General features: G+C 29.3%; 1 non-coding gene across 1 annotated transcript; it reads right to left on the bottom strand.

The window, feature by feature from the left end:
- Positions 1-13,586: 13,586 nt before the first annotated feature.
- Trnav-aac lies at positions 13,587-13,659 on the bottom strand. The gene has a single exon. It is a non-coding gene; the product is annotated as a tRNA-Val (tRNA).
- Positions 13,660-20,441: the final 6,782 nt, after the last annotated feature.

Here is a 20,441-nt window from a genome sequence, read left to right as displayed (position 1 = left end):
AGTTGAAAACTTTTTTTACAATTTATTATACCTAGTTATTCGTCTTGAAATAAATATAATTGGCGACAAACCTAGTTGAATTATTAGGTGTGAACAAGAAAATAAATGTTTCCGAAAGGATAAGACAAAGGAGCTTTTACTTAAATAAATTATTAAATTATGCGAAAACAATATTGTCGTTAATAGAATGATAAATGTTAAAATGTGTTATATACTTATATTCTAATATTTAAAATTGTATATTCATTCAGATAGTCTGTGTTATTAATCTGGTGTATGGTGTATACAGATTACAGAGTAAACCGAGTAAATTCGGTACACAATATTATGAGTCAATTGTCAATAATATATAGGTTATTAATATACCGTTAGGGGCGTTATTATATTTTTGTGTTATAAGTTTATAACGGTATATTCAAGTATTTATTTTGTACCAATAATTGACCAATTCAAAGAATTTATAATTGAAGTTTTTTTTTTATTTATTTGTTTATTTATTAATCTATGTACATAACATAGTAGGACATACTTTGTATCATGTTTCCAACGTCAGCATTGATTTTTTTTTTGAGAAGTTGTTACAAATGCCTCCTTGAGTGTCCCAACGGTGTCCTTACCCCTACATTCAGTACATACACATTGTATTTCAATGTTTGAATGTTCAGGTTTTCCAGCTAAACATTTGAATGATTTAAAATTTTGTATCAACAGAGATGTTGCAAGTAGAGTTACGTACAACTCACCAGTCCACCAAAGATGTTTTAGAATTGTCCTATTCCTATTTTGGGCCAAGAGAGGGGCAGTCACTTATGTACTTCGATTTTTAATGTAACAGTTTTTTATAGTTCTTCAGCTAGTGTCAGTACATACAATATAATGTAAAATATCCCAATAAATACCTAGCCTCACCTAATCTATTATTATAACAAAATAAGTGCATATTTTTAGTCTGAGTCATAGGCCAGTACATTTTTAAGTCGATTTATTTAGATTTAATTTTTTTAAAGATTATATATTACAGAAAAAATTACTATAAACTTTTGTGAGCACACCTAATAATCTTAAAATTGTACAAAACTTGTTTTCGGAGCATAAAAGGTAACATATATTACTATATTATGATACAATGATCTATAATATGTAACTACATGACATGATATTAAATACAAATACGATTACAATTCCGAATTTTCGATCCTAATATTCGTGCAATATCTGTTTTCACAGCTTTACGGTTTCAGAAAAAGAAGTAGATAAAAACCATATTTTGAATCATGATAAATTTAGAGCACACAAAATATGTAAAAGTGAATGTTTTTGTCCACGAACGTATTGGGGACCTTTTTTTGAGTTAGGTAGGTGCGTGATAACCATATGGATAACATTTAAACTTTCACCTGATTTTTTTGCTAGTTGATTTTTAGTAATAAGTACCTGCAACTACGATAATAACTAACTAAATTAATGTGAGTAAGTAATTGAAATGAAATGAATAATTTAGTTTAAAATATAAATAGACTCGCCTTTCCAAAATACACATAGCTATATTTAATTGTAAATTAAACTAATTTGACTATAATAACAGCTTTGCCATCACCCATAATTATTCATTTAATTTTATGTTGCAGTTCCAAAACAAATTCGAGTTTTCATCGGCATAATATTATAATAGTTTATGGTTTACGGATAGGCACAAAATTAGCTTTTGTGGCTATACTTTGACTTTTATTGGGTATTTGGATCGAATTTTTTGGGTTTATGTAAATCTTCCACAATTTTGAAAACATACATAGGTTTCATCCATATTGGACAGTACACAGCTAGGTATATGGTATAGTGTATACCAATACCGATATAACAAATATTTTATATTATATTATAAATAAAAATAGTCCATTTATCAATAATTATAACACTAATACCTATCTTACATTTTAAATTTTTGATTATATATTACCTGCCCTACTGGGAGATTGTAAATTCCGCCCGAAATGAACAGGTAAAAACAAGGTCTATGGTAAATTCCACCCGGAAAAATATCCAAGTAAAAAAGGTACATGTAAATTCCGCCCGAAAAAATATACAGGTACAAAATTAGTTCCGCCCGGAAAAATAAATATTTTTCAACTAAGCGTTCCGTGACTGTACGACGCGACCGTACTTTTTGCGACGCGGCGCGCGGCGTGTGTTATAACTTATAGTATTGTGAAGTCGCAAAATGTTCGAACATGAACAAAAAATAAATAGTATGGAAGTGATATTTTGACTCGTATTTATTATTATAATTATTACTATTTTAACAATTTTTAACAATTTTATATGCTATACAATATACACGACTTATAATATTATGTGCTAATTATTGATGATGATTTTATTTTACTATAATATTATGATTGTTATATTTACTTTTATAATTATTATTATTTTTACGATTATACATGATTTATTTTGTAATTATTGACTTAATATGTGAAATATATATTTATTTAAATACTCACTTCTAAATTATAATGTTTAATCTATGTTATGTCAGTAATAATATGATTAATAAGACACATTCAGAAATTTGTTTATTTACAGTAATACATTTTTTCGGGTGGAATTTACTTGTATGTTTCTTTACCTGTATTTTTTTCGGGCGGAATTTACATGCGCCCGCCCTACTGATACTATGAAAAGCAAATTCAATTAATGTATTAAAAATCATATTCAGCAAAAAAATAATAAATGTCAATGGCGTATGCATGAAATGGGCGAATGCAGTTTTATTTGTATGAAGTTATTACATATTATTTTTTTTATTTAATATTAGAATGATATTACTGATGAGTGATGGACAAGAATAAAATATCATAATCTTTTATGGGTATAGTTTTAGTGTTTTACTAGAAGGTAAAACAGAATAACAGTCAAATATAATTTTTGAATTAAGATACGGATATTAATATTATTACCGTTGAATATTATTTTTAATTTAATTGCCGTAAAAATATCCAGTTTTAATAACGAGTATCGGGAACATTACCCTCAGTTTTTTATATAAGTAGTGTCATCATTATTCATTACTCATTGTACTTATTTCATACAGATTGTATTAAATTTATCAATTAAAGTGTTATCATTGCAATAATATCATGTAATAAACTGTATGAACTTAACATAAAATTACTGCTTAAAAAAAATTAAGCTTAAATATTACCCTTAAATTATGCGCAACGTGGTATTATTTTGGCACTACCAAACATTATCGATCATAACCAATTGATAATCACCAATAAGTGATTATAGCACAATTATGTGTATCAGTTAGAATTTTACACTCAACTTGGTGGTAATAATTTTTACTTGTCATTTATTTTAATTATAACCAAAATACCTCAATCTCAAGTTAAATGTTTACTCAATCATAAAACTATATATCTGTCTGCAGAGGACGAATATCATATGAGAGACCATCCTGTTTATCCACCTTGTAAGGATGTACATATTATAATATTATAAAAATACAGTACTAAAATAATAATATACCTATTTTATTTTATTATCAATGTACATATCAGACGAGAAATTAGTGATGTGAGTGAAGGAGCATTGATAAGACCCGCCCTCCTTTTCCGGATCTTCATCTGACATTTCAATTAATATTGAGGGTCAAGCGGTGAGGGTATTCCTGTTTGAATATAAATTTAATTACAGCGTTCACACACGCATTTCTTTTAAATGCGATGTAAAGTTTTATTTTAATAATAATTAAAATGTATAATTATACAAATTATCACTTTGCTATGCATTGTTGAAGCTACTTTTATCATTCTTCTATCGTTTACATAATAACCTTCTAATATAAACCTAAGAATGAACGTCTATCGCTGCTAATTTTTAACGAAAAAAAATATTTGCTAAATTGAATATACTGTCTTCTATGTAGTACTAGATTAAACATTTGTGGGCCCCTCGTAGTACTTAAGATGTTGGGGCCTCTAGAAAATGATTACCTAAACCTACTAATTTTATTACTCAATAATTAAAAAAGTAGTTTTAAAAGTAATGCTTATCAAATTATTTCACTAAAACTATTATTTATTAATAAAAAAAAATGAATTAATATTTACATTTTGTCTACTAATTAAAAAAAATGATTCTTAGTCTATGTAAATAAAAATGAAAATTTCATTTCAGCATTAAATGCGGTTCGTTGGTAATCGAATCACTGGAGAACAGCTCAACCGTTTTCAATAAAAGTTACCTATATCAATAAGCTCCTCGAGACTTGCAGGGTGCTTATAACTTTCAACCCCTATATTTAGCTAAAGGGTAGTTCACACATGAGTTATTTTTCAGCTTACAAAAAAAGAATATTTTTTTTGTTTATTTAAGCATTTGTAACATATTATGTTGCTATTATAATTAGTATAGGCATATAGCATAATATACATTTGTTTACAATTATAATTCTAAAAAACAAATTTTTAGCATGGTTAACGCCCGGAAGAGGGGGAGCACCTAGTCAGTAGTCAAGTAATCAACTATAAAAATAAATAACTTAAAAAATGAAACTTCAAATAATTACGATGGTCGATGAAAGCTTAGAACGCACGCTGGTAACGTTCATCGTGATCTGATTATACTCCATAAATATTATCAACTATTTATACTTTGACAAAATTTGAAAAATATTTTCTACTGCATACAATATATTCAGTATGATATTCATATTGAATTTTATTCCGTTAATCCGTAAATAAAATGGATGATTAAAAAGAAAAATTTTCTATTTTCATGGGGTCCTCATAATAAGTGGGGCCCCTAGGCGGTAGTGTATACCAACAGACATAATAGACTCATATGGTGTTTAAAAAAAAAATATTATAACTAAATAGATATTAGTGTATCATACATTTGCCCAATAGAAAATGTATACAAAGTTAATATTTTTCGAAATAACGAATGTTCGCTGCAGTTAAAATAATCACCCTATATAAAGAAATATTACTTTATTCATCGCTTCAAAAATAGTATCAATAGTACTTCATGTATCATATGATATAATATACTTTCTGTCTGTCGATCAGGATATTATTATGTCTTGCATACAACGATATCGGGCGGAAACATAAGTAATTATTCTTGTACATATATAATATTCTCATCGTCGTCGTCGCATCACTGAAGTTGGGCAGTATAGTGTTCAGTACCATACGCATATATAGTCTGCATATTGTAATGTATATAATACAAACAGCTCGTATTTTTTCTCGACACGCATATCGGTTTTAATCAAAAGTAATTCATTATATATTATTTTTCGAATCATTTAAACACGCCCCCGGGCCCCCGTTCCATTATCGTATATTAACTTGTTTATAATCAATCAAACCGTACACGTCTTAAAACTATACACACGTTATACCCTATATTATGTAATAATATATACCTATATATGTACATAAATGAAGTGGTATGTATGTACTTTTGTAAGTATATACGCAGTGTACATAGTATAAGTATTGTTCTGTTTTTAGATAAAAATCGTATATTTAATGTTTGATTCCGTTGTTTGAGTTGCTAGGTAGAATTGTACGTGTGTGATGGTGACGGTTGTGGGGAAGGGGAAATCATAAACGTTGTTTCTCGAAAAGATTTTCATATTATATGTACCTACACTCGGAGGTGGGTCGACTAATTTCATGGTGGGCGTCGTCGACTGAAACTAATTATAATTGACTAATGTGTATATGTATAGGTTTATTTGTTATGACGAGGTGGAGCCATTGTTGACAACTACTTTTTATATACGAATGTGTGTATACAGTATACGACGTGTGCGTGTGTGTCTTTGTGTGTGTGTGTATTTATTAAATATTTATATATTGGATAATAATCTCTAAACCCTCTTCAGAATATTATATCTACCTGTCCTATACATAAATAGGATACGCGTTTAGACTGTGCGCTCCATCGATTCCAATGTCATTAAACACTAGTCGGAATCGATTAATTCCAATACCGTGTTCACAACCTATCAGCAATGTAACGTATCCTACACAAGTATTATATAAAATAAAAAATACCTACCTAATAATTTCAAACACACGGTACCGTTCGTTTTTTTCCTTTGTACTAATTCAAAAATAAAACCATGTTTAATACTTAATGTATATTGAGAGGGAATCGCATGAATTGGAATCATATAAAGTGTCTCTTTAGTCATATTATATTGGAAAGTGTCTCTTTGTTTTGAAATGATCTGAATCATATGTTTAAAGGATATTAGAACAATATATAATACAAAATTGAATAACTACTTCAAAAACTACTCGTTTGAATTGTAATTTTGATACATAAAGGTTTTTATACAAAATGTCATCGGCTTTAAAGATTTACAGGGAAAAGAGCGATTTGTATTTGAAAATAAGAAGTTGGTATCGTCACAGGACCTTCTTTAAATGTATGACAAATCCAAGCATTTGAAATTAAGGCCCTTAAGTATACTTAAAACTTCCATAAATCAGAATTTATTCAAATTCATTACTAGACATGGGAAAAATGGCAGATGACCACCACTTGTGCATCACACTGTGTTTCTGTATATCAAATAAATATTAATTTTACAACTTAATGTCGTAATATATAGGTATATAATCTAACTACAGATGGGAAACCTATGCGTATAGGTAGGTATATCATTTTTATATTGGATAAATAAAATGGTAATTTTAGTGGGAATTTTATTTAGTATTCACCTAAATAGTTTTATCCATTTTCACAACTTCATGATTAGGTACCTAATAATACTATTTTAATTTTTAATCGAACTGCCCTTATAGTATATATATACCTGCAGCCCTTGTAATTTTTTTATTTCTCGTTTCTACTATTGGCTGTTGCATACTATATACATAAATGTTTAGTCTTAAGAAACGGAGGATTTCAGCTTTAGAAAATTTTTAATAACGAAGCCATTATACTCAAGATGCCAATTTTATCCTGGTAGATTTCAAGTTCTACAGGAGTTGTTCAAATTCAAAATCGATTCATCAATTATTGTTTTAAAGTATGCAGCGAAGACACAAGTACTGAAATTAAAACAAATGTAATTCTTTGTGAATGTAAAGACAAAACCATCAACAAAATAATTATTTTGATTTTAATATAGTTACGTTGTATTAAAAAAAACAATTTATCATATTTTACAGACCATAACATATGCATATACAATCACATGATTGAAACTCTTAGCAGCGATACAATCAACATCTAATAAAATAAATGTCGTTGCTGAAATGGATTGATAATATCATCATCATACTAAAACAATCTTCAAAAATGGTAGTTCAAAGTATCAGATATCTGAAAACTTCATATGATATTCTAATAAATTAATTTTTTTTATTTTTTCTTAATTAACATGGGTGACGAAGGCAAGGCCATTAGTTACAATTATTTACAACTACATTTTTTAAATTTTAAATTTAAATTTTACTGTACAGATCTGTTTTTCTTAAGAAAATTTAAGGATATGTGTGATGGTATCTGCGTCTGATCCGAGTGCTGCATCTAGTGTGTTGGCCGTTGGGTATGTCGAAGTTTCTTTGTTCATCTGGGTATTAGAGGCATTCGGTGATTACTTGATTGATTGAGAGTTCGGTTCCGCAAGAAATGCACTGTGGTTTTTCTCCTTCGTCCATTATAAATTATTATCTAGTGTAATATACGTACCACAAGAGCCAGACGGTACGGTATATAATGTTTTTCTGAAATTAAACTATTGCTTACACGACTGCACTCTGTTTGAATGTCAGTAATTTCACAACTCTTGATTTACTAAAACAAATTATATAGTGACTTTACTATCGTTTAAATCTTTGTATGTGGTACTTCCATATTATTGCATTTATAACATGTTATACCTACGCTTGTTATTTAATATATATATAAGCGTACAACATTTAATCAATTGTTAGCACATTTATTAAATACCTAGTTGTATTTTCAGCTCCTTTACACATTGTTATGTAAACGTTTAAAAAATTTATGTGTATTGATCTATTAATTTACCCTCTTTATAAATTATACAATATATTTTAATTAAAAACAGATTTCCGACTGTTTTATAATGCAAGGTTGATGTCATGAAATACATAAAAAAAATATTTTAGCATATTACCTTATACAATATTCGTTTTATTTAATTATATTATAATATATATATTTATAGACGACACATAATTACTTCATTTTTAATATTAATCAAACAATCTAAACATTATAATTCTCTTTGTATCTAAATATACTGTCCAAAGTAATTAATTTGAACGGATAAGGGAACGTCTATATTATATGATCTGACGACTGGCTGAAGGGCATAAAATAATTTATTATTTATCAAGCAGTATACCTATTAGATTGTCTGTCGTCATTTTACTTTAGCCAATAGTGATTATAATCCTTATACTCTGAAGCTACACTTAACAGATCACTTTAGTATAAATAAATACATTTTTTGTTGTCAGTGAAAAGATATTTTACTATGGATTATGCAAATACGGATAGTGTAATAAATCTTTAATTTTACTAAAGTTATACGTAACATTTTTAGATTATAAGCAAAGTGAGGAATGAATTGGTTTTATATACTGTGCGACCTCCTTAGGTTTTTCAGATGTGTTCTAAGAACAGCTCATTGCTCAATATGCTTTATGTGGCATTTTTTATAGTTTAAAAATGAAGTGTATAGAATGTATATTGAATAATATAATAAGTATGTGGTAGGTTTATATTTAAGACTAAATAACTTTAACTGTTTTTATTTTCTTGATAGTTTTAAATCAAAGTGGAGAAGAACATTCCTATAAACATCAAACATGTTTGAAGAAATGCAAGTGTAACCATATTTTTTACCAATCTGTAGTCGTTGTTTCTTGAAAGATTTAATCTGTCCTTGTTTTCGAATTTAATATCACACAAATAAGTAAATTGAACATATTGGCTCATAATATATAGTGCATACTATTTGTCTTCAAACTTTGACAGTTTATTTATGTATAGAATATGGGATACCTATTTCTATAAAATATGGTCAACTGTTTTTAATTAATTCTACATATATTATATAGGATAACTTAAAAGTTACAATTAGTTATTTTTATTTTAAAAAAATCGTTTTTTTCACTATCGTTATGAATAGATTTTACCACTTTACGATTTAATGATATATTTATTATACTTACATACGAATCGAACTCATACTAAATTTTACCACACACAATATATAAATAAATTAATTTTAAGTATAAAATAAGAAGATTTATAATATAATTTAAATAAACACAATGTAAATGCCTATATATGATTTATAAATATAAGTGATAACATCGTTTAAAATTTCATGTTTCTACATTCGTATATTATGAATCGATAAATTTAATTTTGAAAAAATTATCCAGATTAATATCCTTCAAACAAGAACAATTGAATGCTTTCAGGATTTCCGGCCGCAATAGGTCATTACGGCAAAATATAGCTGTTTCGGTTGACTAGTGAAATCGAGCTATAATTTTCAGATTGTAATGATTTTTTATCGTGTTCGGTTTATGATTTCTGTCCGTATAGAAATAGACAGGAAATGAGCGAATAAAATAAAAAAAAAGTGGAGACAGAGAGAGAGACGACCAAGGAGCACGCGGTTAGGTTAGGCTATATATATAGTAAGTATATATGTGTTTGACGTATAAAACATGGCGGAAAAACGAGAAGGGGTATTATATTGTCATGCGTGATAGCTTTATATATTTGTGTTTTATTAGGTCGAGAAAATGGTGTTTCTTTTTATTGGGCGGAGTGGTCTCGCATGCACACACACAAAATCCGATTCAATTTCCTGTAAACGATAAATTGAAAAAAAGAAAGCGCCCGCGTGCGCACACACATGCACTCACACAGATATATATAAACGCAGTGGGGTAAGAAAATAAATAGATTTGCCACCGTAGCGCAATAGTCCGGGGATAAAAAATGTATAAAGTGTATGTATATATATACGGAGGAAATCTTTTTTCTAGGGGTTTATAGCCGGGAAGTTTCGCACCGGCCTTTTTTCTACCGCGTGTGGGTGCATATATAGAACTCGTATGTTAGTGTTATTATTACGATTTGCATAAAAATAATAAAATACCGTCATTGTTTTTTTCTTTTTTTTTTTTTTTTGCTGTAGGTCACACGCATGTACCTATGTATATATAATATTTGCATTTGTTGTGCCATATATGACGACAAAACGGTAGCATAAAGTGGCCTCAGAAGAAACAGTGCGAGAGATATCGGGTAAAGAACCATCGCGAGAGAAAAACCTTTTAAATTCTATAGTGGTACTCATAATATTGTATGTAGGTACGATAATGTTGCATGGACTACATAGAATGTTTTTTGAAATTTGATCACTCGCGTTCACAATAATAATGTTGGGCTGTTGGAGTAAATCAAGTCTTGTGAAATAATAATAAACGTAATTTTTATATTTAAAAAGAAAACAATATGGGCAAATAGCCTATATAAAATGTAAGGTTTATAGTATTGCTATTGCTGATCGTAAAATTAAAATGGTACAAAAAACAATAAAGCCTCGGAATCGTTTGATTAAAACTTATAACATATCTTTATCGACCTGTCGAGGTCGGAAAAATACTTTTTTACAGTTAGAATCGTATATATCTATTATATGTTTACATTTTATTCTAATTTCGTAAAAATAATATATGTATTTAGTAACCATATGGCTACATATAGCCATATAGGCCTATATAGCCTATATACGGCTTAAATGGGTTTAGTAATATTAAAATTTAAATAAAAAACTGATGACAATTCGATCGATTGTATAATAGAATTCAAATTATTCTATTTGGTACACCTTTAAGGTTCGAATTAAGAGAAAAAGGAGAGAAAAACAAATCATGAAGATTTTTAATATACTATATTAAAAACACGGGCGTGTTAACAGTAATAACTAGGTAAAATGATTTTATTATGTAAAGATATGATTAAACAGGAAATAGAAGGGATTATCATAAGAATGGCTTCAGCCCTTATACAGAAAAGTTTAAAAAATTTTATAGTAGAAATTAGAAACAGACTATTTCTTGATATAATATATAATTATTGATTAACCTATAAAGATAATATAAGATGTATAGTTTTACTTGAATTATGGACGTACCTATAGAATTAGTTGTATATGTGTTATTTATTGTTTGAATAATACTGAAAAATACTAAAAGTACCTAAAGTACCGATCCATACTTTGTCACATACAACAAGAATATATGTTATTGATAACATTTAAAAACAGTTCGTTATTAATGTAGGTATCAGAAAAATAAAAAACAAGTTAAAAGTATTGAATGTTGAATACAATAAAATATGATAATAATGTCGAATAAACAATTTTACCATATATACAAATATTGAAGATGGATAGGCTATTTTGATATTTAATGAAAAGGAAATACATTTCTATACAATATTATGTGTTGGTAATTTAGGATGTGTACACGGTATATGTCAGTATATACTATATAATATTATGTGCCTAAGCGTACATAGGATATTGTATTAAAAAATATTAAGAAATATAATGTAATACCTATTACTATTGATTACAAATACTAGTCTAATGTTAATGAAATTTTTTATTTCATTGTGTATTTCACAAATATTTGTGTACTATTACATTTAATTTTTTCATAATTAGTACCTACCTTTTAACAGTTGCTGATCCCTTTGAAACTGTTATATAACATGCATTTACTTATGTAATAAAAATAATAGTCCACACGCCTTGAAATCCATTAATTCAAAATATAAATAAAAATGTTAATATTGTTATCAAATCGTGTCTATAATGTCGACTCTAATTCTATTCTTCTGAAAAAAATTTAACCTCACACCTTGCCTATTACTACAGGCGGCCATATGATGTAAGGCACCTATTATTAGTTTTAAATTGTGTTTATTAAGTCATTCCGGACGGTTGAGTATTCACCTGAAATCGAGTGCATTGATAATTTATCATAATATTATAATTAATATAATACTATTTGCATTTTGTAACACGCAAATTCTATACACCTTCATATTATACCTAATCGGTAATAGGTACGACAGGAAGGTACACGCACGTGTTGTGGCGTATTATTGCACATATAGCTTAAAGCCAGGTCCATAGATGTGCGTCGTGTCCAAAAGTTGAAATCGTCCCGATTTTGAAAATTTTCCTATGTATCACATGGTTAGTGAACTAATACTATGATTACTACAATCAATCAGAATACGATAAAAGGTGGACGACACGACGGACGACGTATCTGCAGTGAACCCCTCAGCTTCTGCATTTATTTTGACTTTGCACCACTAATACCTGCGGTATGTGCGGATGTGCGCCAGTATTTATCTAAAGTTTTTTCTTCAAGTTTCACTTAATGGCTCATGATTTATAATCATTGCAGTATAATCATTATTTTTTACAATCGTTTTTATTACAATGTAAATATGAAATGAAGTAGGACAAAGGTACTATATTACTATCGCGTCATTCACTTATCCGCTTGAATGTATACAATTGATGATTAAATTGTAATAGTTTCATTAGTATTACATAAAAACTGATCGGAATCATCAGAGTTGTATCGTGATGGACATAATATATACTATATGTAATATGTATGTAGTTTATAATCCAGTGTTTGTAAAGCATTTTGAGTATATGCATTATGTTATACCATATTGACTGTATCTGTGTTGCAATATTGTTCCAAAATTCCAAATAGGTGCTTCACGTTCGCTATTTTTTTACATGTGTGTAATGTGTATTACATGCTAAAATAAAATAGTGATAATAATTTGTGTAGCAATTTTATCAAAAAATCATCTGGAAGAATCTATTTATAGATACATTTCTTAAAAAAAATCTACCAAAGAATTAAGATAAAGTATAAAAATGAATTTTGTAAATATTTTTTACTGCAACATGCTTTGAAGTTCGAATGTTTGGTAGCCATGATAGATACAGTAAAATAAAATCATTATTTGAAGTATTCTTTATAACACTTATAACTTACAATTAATATAAAAAACACATAAAAAAATAAATTTTTCTTTAAAAAAAATTATCACCTTCCTATACTCCTATATTGATTTCGTTTAAAAAAAATATTTTAAATAAATATATGAACACGACACACAATACTTTCTAAAATCCACATACTATAGCTATTACGTTATAAATCATAATATTAATAAATGTAATACGATTATTGTAAATAATATGTACAATATTGTTCTATAATCAATAATATAGGTTAGGAATCAGGACTCTCTAAATCTACACAATCATTCTATACAATCTAATCATTATTCGTTGTTTAAAATCTATCTAATTTTGTCTTCTGGGTGGGTAGTTTAAATATTTTTTGAAAAAAAAACACACATCATTGTATGCATGCATGCTATGCTGTGAACTCAAAATTATAATGTTCGTAAACAAAACAATTTCTTAATAAACTCGGAGAAAAAACGCAAAAAATTAATGTTTCCGCCCAGGATCTAACTGGGGACCTTCTGCGTGTTAGGCAGATGTGATAACCGCTACACCACGGAAACAGTTGGAATATATGTTAAGAACAATATCAATTAAGTCTACTGTTGATTATATTATTATCAGTACTCATATAATCAGGGTCGAGCAAATAAACCTACGGCCGCGCTCAAGGCCTGGTGTGTCACAGATTACCATTTCGTTTTCTGTCTTGGCGCAGATTAGGTATCAAAATTAATATTAAAAATTCAATTTGAAATACGACTCGTGTTCAAAAGCTACAAGACCGTGTACAGGAAATAAGAATAGATCCTGCAACAGAGTGAACTAACCTCTGTGCTTGCTTTATTGTCATGATAGGGCGATACGAAAAACGGAAAAACACGGTGGGCACATTCTGTTAAATGGGTAGGTTAATATTAATTGTAAATGGTAGACATTATTTTTTTAATACCCATATAAATACATACAACGAAAAAAGAAGCATTTAAATTAATATATAATACATGTCGATAATCATTGAATTAAGACGATTTTTTAAATCCAAACGCGTAACCCCGTTATAACTATAATATATTGGTACCTTTAACATAGTGACAGAATATTTATTTTTTTAATATGTTTACGGGCACGTACCCAATTAAATTAACACAATGTACACAGGTACATGTTTAGGTTTCGTATTTACGAATTACAAATAAGATACCGTCCAAAATAATCATAGAACTGTAATTAAATGTTAAAAGTCAAAATTAGAGAAGAGGGATCCGCATTGGCGCCTTTCCCTAACGAGTCGTTGCGCATGGAATGCGAAGAAACACAAAAAGGAAGAATGCCGAGGAACATAATAGTAATAATATGATCAAAATATATATGTTGATATTTTATTTACACGTCTATACGTTATATTCGATAGGTATAGGTATTGTATACGCGCGCGTAACGTCGTGGTTGAAAATAATATATAAATATAAATAATAATTCATATTGTGTTTGATTTCCGACACCCCCGCCACCCGGTCCGGGACAATCTGTTGCGGGAGACCGCGGTTTTTCCTCTCTTCTTCTTCTTCCACGCTACTGTCCGCCGTGGAATAAAATATGAGATGGTATCTGGGGAAATATACGGCTCACGTATATACGCCCGTACACGCGCCTATCCATATCGTATGATTGTATGAATGCACAATGCCCCCTTTCCCACCCGACCCAGCCGCCGCCGCCGACGACGATCATTCCGCGACCGTTTCAACTTTATATATAAATGGTATATACATTTATATATATATATATGTATAAAATACGTTGTAGACATTACAAGTTTATATCGGCCATTTTGCCAGAACTTATTTGTAGTTTGGGAATTGCGGTCATCAATTTCATCCCAGCGGACGTTTCGAACTGATCTTTTATCGACGGCGCAGAGGCGACGGCGCGTCCAACGCCACAACTGCACACGTATAATATATAAGTGTAAAGTGCGGATGTATGTATGTATAGGCTTTGTCCCTTTGTTCCCCGCCACTCAACTAAAGGCGGCGGTCGACTTAATCTTTTTTAACCTCCGCAAGTCTCTCACAATATGTACGTATAATATGTCGCCATGTTCTTATTCCGCGTTTCCTTCGCCAGCAATCCATAGGTACCTACAGGCACACCTGCCACGGTGAAAATAAAAACAATTTTGTATTTTAATGTTCTACTACACACCGATGGACGAAAAAATTTAAATCCTCGAATGACATTTACGATAGATCGAGCCATTCCATCTCTTCATCCCGTCATCGGTGACTGCAGGCACAGACCTCGGTTTCGCCGACTCCTGAAGTTCCCATGAATACATTCAATTTTCCAAAAAGTGACCATGAAAAACCCGATTAAGAGTTGAAAATATTACTCTCAGAATTCTGTTATTTATTTTTTGTTTTTTTTTTCATTTTTTTTTCTTTGAGAGGATAATGGGTAGGTATACAGGGTAGATATTACAATAAATTATAAAGTATACAATTAGTTCCTAACAAATAAGGCAACATCTTCCGTCAAGATCTTTATGTGTATATAGTAATTTCACTCAACGCGTACCTACTTTTATTGTATATCTCTAGGTATAGATTACGTATATAGAATTTTTTTTTAAAAAGAAAACATTTACAAATTTGGTTTCAAGTATTCGACCAAAATACAATATTTATTTTTATAATAATACAACGAAAATAATGCAAGAAAACAAAAAATAAAACGTTATTCTGTAACGTGGTCAAAACCACTTCTACTTATTATTATAATTATATAATATAACATTATGCATAGGGTTATGCCAATAACCTTAGTTGTTGCGGCTTAAATTAATAAAAAAAAAAAAAAAAAAATTATGCATAGGTATGCGTAGTTATTACTTTATAAGTATAATGTTTTAAACATATTGATAACAAAATAAATGTTCGTCCGTTGTGCCTACACGTGGGCAATCTTATAGCACACTACGCGCGCTGTAAATTTTTATACATTTTCTTTTAGTATCTGGAGTCTTTGTGTAATTTGTTTTCATTAAAACAGTATAATATTAATTATAATTTATCATACCAATTGTTATATATGACTTTTAGCTATATAATACTCGTTTTAATAATCACGAATCACGATTGCGAATGAACATAATATTACAATTTGTAATAGGTAACATAATTAACCCCATAATAATATATACATTATACTACAGATAATATACGTTATAATTTAATAACCTAGTCAAATATATAATATTATAATACTTAATATAATAAGTTGGAATAAAATGTCAACTATATAGGTGAGTTGATAAGGTTTTAACTTGTACTTAAATTAAAGTTTTGTGGTTTCATGTGATTTAAGATTTCTAGATTTTGTATAGTTTTGGTTTAAAAATAGTTTATACAAATTGACGATACCAAAAGACTAATTTTTAGATATCTCTAAACAACCATAATATATAGGCTTCTCATTACTTCTTTAGTAATTACAATATATTATTGTATTGATCATAAATCCACATCAAAACTTTTTGGTTCAAGTAATTCATGGAACCTATGTGTATATAATGACATCTAGGCCATTGGACGTTACGTTTAATGTAACATTTATTTTGATAAGATTACCTACCTACATAGTTGCATTATTAATACTACTTATTAGAAAATTTAAATTATAAATAAAGTGTATACTATATATTAATATTTATATTATTATATTTGATTGATGAGGTTTGTTCTTCATAATATGAGCTCAAGTAGTTTAAGGATATTGCTTGGATCCGGGCTTAGCGCTTCTAAAAGGTGCTTGGAAATTCCCAATTATCGTTCCTCTAAACAGCAACAATTATCTTACATATTTGCTATGTTCATTTATTCGTATTCTTATACATTTTAATAATTTAATATACTTTATAAGTTGAACATATCCCCGCTGTAAAAAAACTATGTCATAATTTTATTTCTAAAATGTATAAATCAGTTTGTTATTGAAAAATATAATTAATATAATTGTGTAGTGTGTACATAATATTTAGACTTTAGAGTCATGTTAAGTAATAAATTATAATAAGAATTTATCAAATAAAATACATATTTTGGATTAGGTATACATTTACCTACGCAGTATTGTAATTTTTAATTTACCGAATGACCTTTAAACAACATATATAGTTGAAAATATAGATAATTATTATATAATATAGTATACTTATGTTTTTCATTTTATAATTAAATACAAGCTGTAATGACTTTTTTTGAAACATGATAGAGGAAATTAAAAATGTATTCATTTTTCACTCCATACATTTTCCATGTGTCATGTGTGTATTTAAAATTTCCCAATTTTTTTCACTCACAAGTATTAATCACTTCTTTTCAATTGAATCTTCCAATCGTGTACTTGTTACAGCTCTGTATAATTAATATTATATATTATTATACTAATTTACGCCATCTACTATACATAGGTATATATACTAAATGTATATAATTTCTAATAATTCAAATGTCAAAAGTTAAGTTATAGGTACTCAAAGTACCTCAATATATTATATTCTTCAGTATACTGGCAGATGTACCTAAAAGAAAATTATCATACTGTTGTATATTATTTTAATATTACTATTGTTGTACATAATTTATTATATTATAAAAGGTTTTTTTTAAAACACGATAGTTTCCTGACAGGGAAGATAATAAAATCATATTAAATACCCTCCAGGGTTATAGAAAATGTAATTATAACATTGACAGTTGTGACTTAATTCGAATTACATTATTACAGTTATAATATATATATTTATATGCCTAGGTAACACGCACATTATACTATTTTATTCATCATAATATGTACTAAGTAGATCATAGACTATTATTATTAATAGGTTCATAAATGTGTAGGTTATCTATAAAATAACTGTGTAAGTTCCTAACCATCACTTTAGATGTATTTTTATTTTATATAATAATATATTTCTTTAAAACCCCAATACTTTTTATTTTTTCAAAAATATCATAAATCGTATTTTCCTCGTGATTAAAATATGATTTATGTCTTACAAGTAATTTATTCCTTGTATGGCTTACAATGTAAGCTGATTCTAAACGCGAATTAATCCACAGATTTATTTCTTGATCAGTATACCTACACCTATGTTCAACAGTTTTACGTTTTACCACACAGCGTTTTAATACTATAAGAATTACGTTCAACCGGATATTAAATTTCTTCATACTACAATATTAGATGATTCTATAATTAAAATATAAAATGTATAAAAAAAACATTAATGAACCTGAGGCAACACTCATTCCAAATTATAGATGACATATTGACATAGCGGTGTTAGAGAACTGAAATATTTTTTCCCATATTTAGAGTTCTAAAAGATTTTAAGATTAATAATACCATGTAAGTACAATCTCAAAATTATATTCTTTAAAAAAAAATTATTTATTCATAGTTTCGCCATTTCGGTTGAATATGTGCGGAATCCCTGCTCGTCATTCCCTCGATATATTCAATAAATGTATAATAAGTTAATATTTCCTTCAGGATAAATGTTATAACTCTCAGCCATATTTAGGCATATACTAGATTGTCACCAAACAGTGTCAGGTACAGTGGTATAGATGATCATTATATTATTTTATTATCACGTTTATTTTATATAATTTATAATATAAAAGATTCGTTTAAAGTTAGTACATATAAAAGTCGGGTACCTATCTTGAAATTTAATTTTAAAAAACGATTGGTACAAATCCTATAGTAAAATACTAACTTTGTACGTATAAGTAGTAAATAATTAAAAACTAATACAAGCTGTTGATTTAAAAAAATATACCAACTGCCTTTAATATTCTGAAATTACAAATAAAAATATTTTTAATTATTGGACCTGTAGTGTATGTATTATATAATACATGTATAAAACACCTTTAATTAGAAAGAGCCTCTTTATATTACTTGCATTTTGCAAGTATATGTAAAATAGCGCTGTATAATATATAAACTGATTATAAAGGTAATCAAAACATATTTTACGCGGACAATAGACTATAACACACATATATGCTAAAATATATAATTTATACCTATACATACGGTATGCAAATGTACACAACGTAATTATAATTGAAATTTAACGACATTTTGTACAGTGAACATAGTATATACTTCATATTATTATAGGTATATATATACATAGACTTAATATAGAGAATGGGCGGCGGTGGCGGCAGCAATAGTGGCGGCCCATGACGCCCTGCAGGCGGCTAAAACTTTCCTGCGCAGTCATTACCGGACTTATACAGCCATAAGGGTGGGTCGGAGAGGGCCCGGGGGAGAGGGTTGTAGAAGCAGCTCCGGAGGAGGATTACCACTTCATTTAAAGCCGCCATTTCGTAAACGGCTCACTCCGATTGGCCGGTTCGGTTTAATCGATGACACCCGGACGAGCTTTTAGCGTGGCGACGGTGGCGGTGGAGTTGGTTAACGACGTAGTCGTCAGCGGCGGCGTTCTGGGTAAACGCCGCCACGCCGCCGGGTGAAAGCGAGACGGGTTATATACACGGTGGCGGCTGCGACGATGATGGTGGCGGTGCCGTTTTATTAATGAACTTGGCACAGTATGCTGTTTGTTTCCATTTTAGTTTAAAAGCTTTCCTCTTGTTGTAGTTCCTTTTTTCCATTTCTTCCTTCCTCTCGTTCCCGTCCCATCTTCACTTCGACAAAGCGAATCCAATTAAACAACGAAAATACCCCGGACCAGTTTTTATTGTTCTCCTCCCTCTCTTTCTCTTCTTCTCTGCGCATTTATATATATAGAGCTCCGCTTTTTGTTTTTCACCCTCGAAATTACTTCACTAACGTCTTGCTTGACTTACCCTACCATTCCGCTGATTCCCGCTCACAAACTCGTCCTCTGGGGCAGTTTGTGCGGAGACAAATACTAAACGCGAAACACTTTCCCCAACCCCCGACCGCATCCATAAACAGACACCGCACCAGCGCATAATACGTTTCGGGTGTATATACATATATATTATAATGGCGACTCGAGCCGTAGATGAAATTGCTCCCAAACTTTGTATAAATACGGACTTTAGAGGTCATTGTGACTCCACTGACGCTTTAATGGAGCCTACATAATATACGCTGGGATAATGGCGAAACTCCACTCCATGCGTTAATAAATCCATTTACGAAAATATTACTTAACCCAGTATGTGTTATACATATAAATATTAAAATATGCGTGCTTCTGCGCAAGAGTCTTAAAATATTTTTTTGATAATTTAACTGTAGGATAACATACCATAGATAACCTATAATA

This window comes from Myzus persicae, unplaced genomic scaffold (assembly GCF_001856785.1).
Source record: "Myzus persicae strain clone G006 unplaced genomic scaffold, MPER_G0061.0, whole genome shotgun sequence".
Classification (NCBI taxonomy): domain Eukaryota; kingdom Metazoa; phylum Arthropoda; class Insecta; order Hemiptera; family Aphididae; genus Myzus; species Myzus persicae.
The sequence above is the reverse complement of the archived record's forward strand: the minus strand, read 5'-3'. Positions and strand labels throughout refer to the sequence as shown.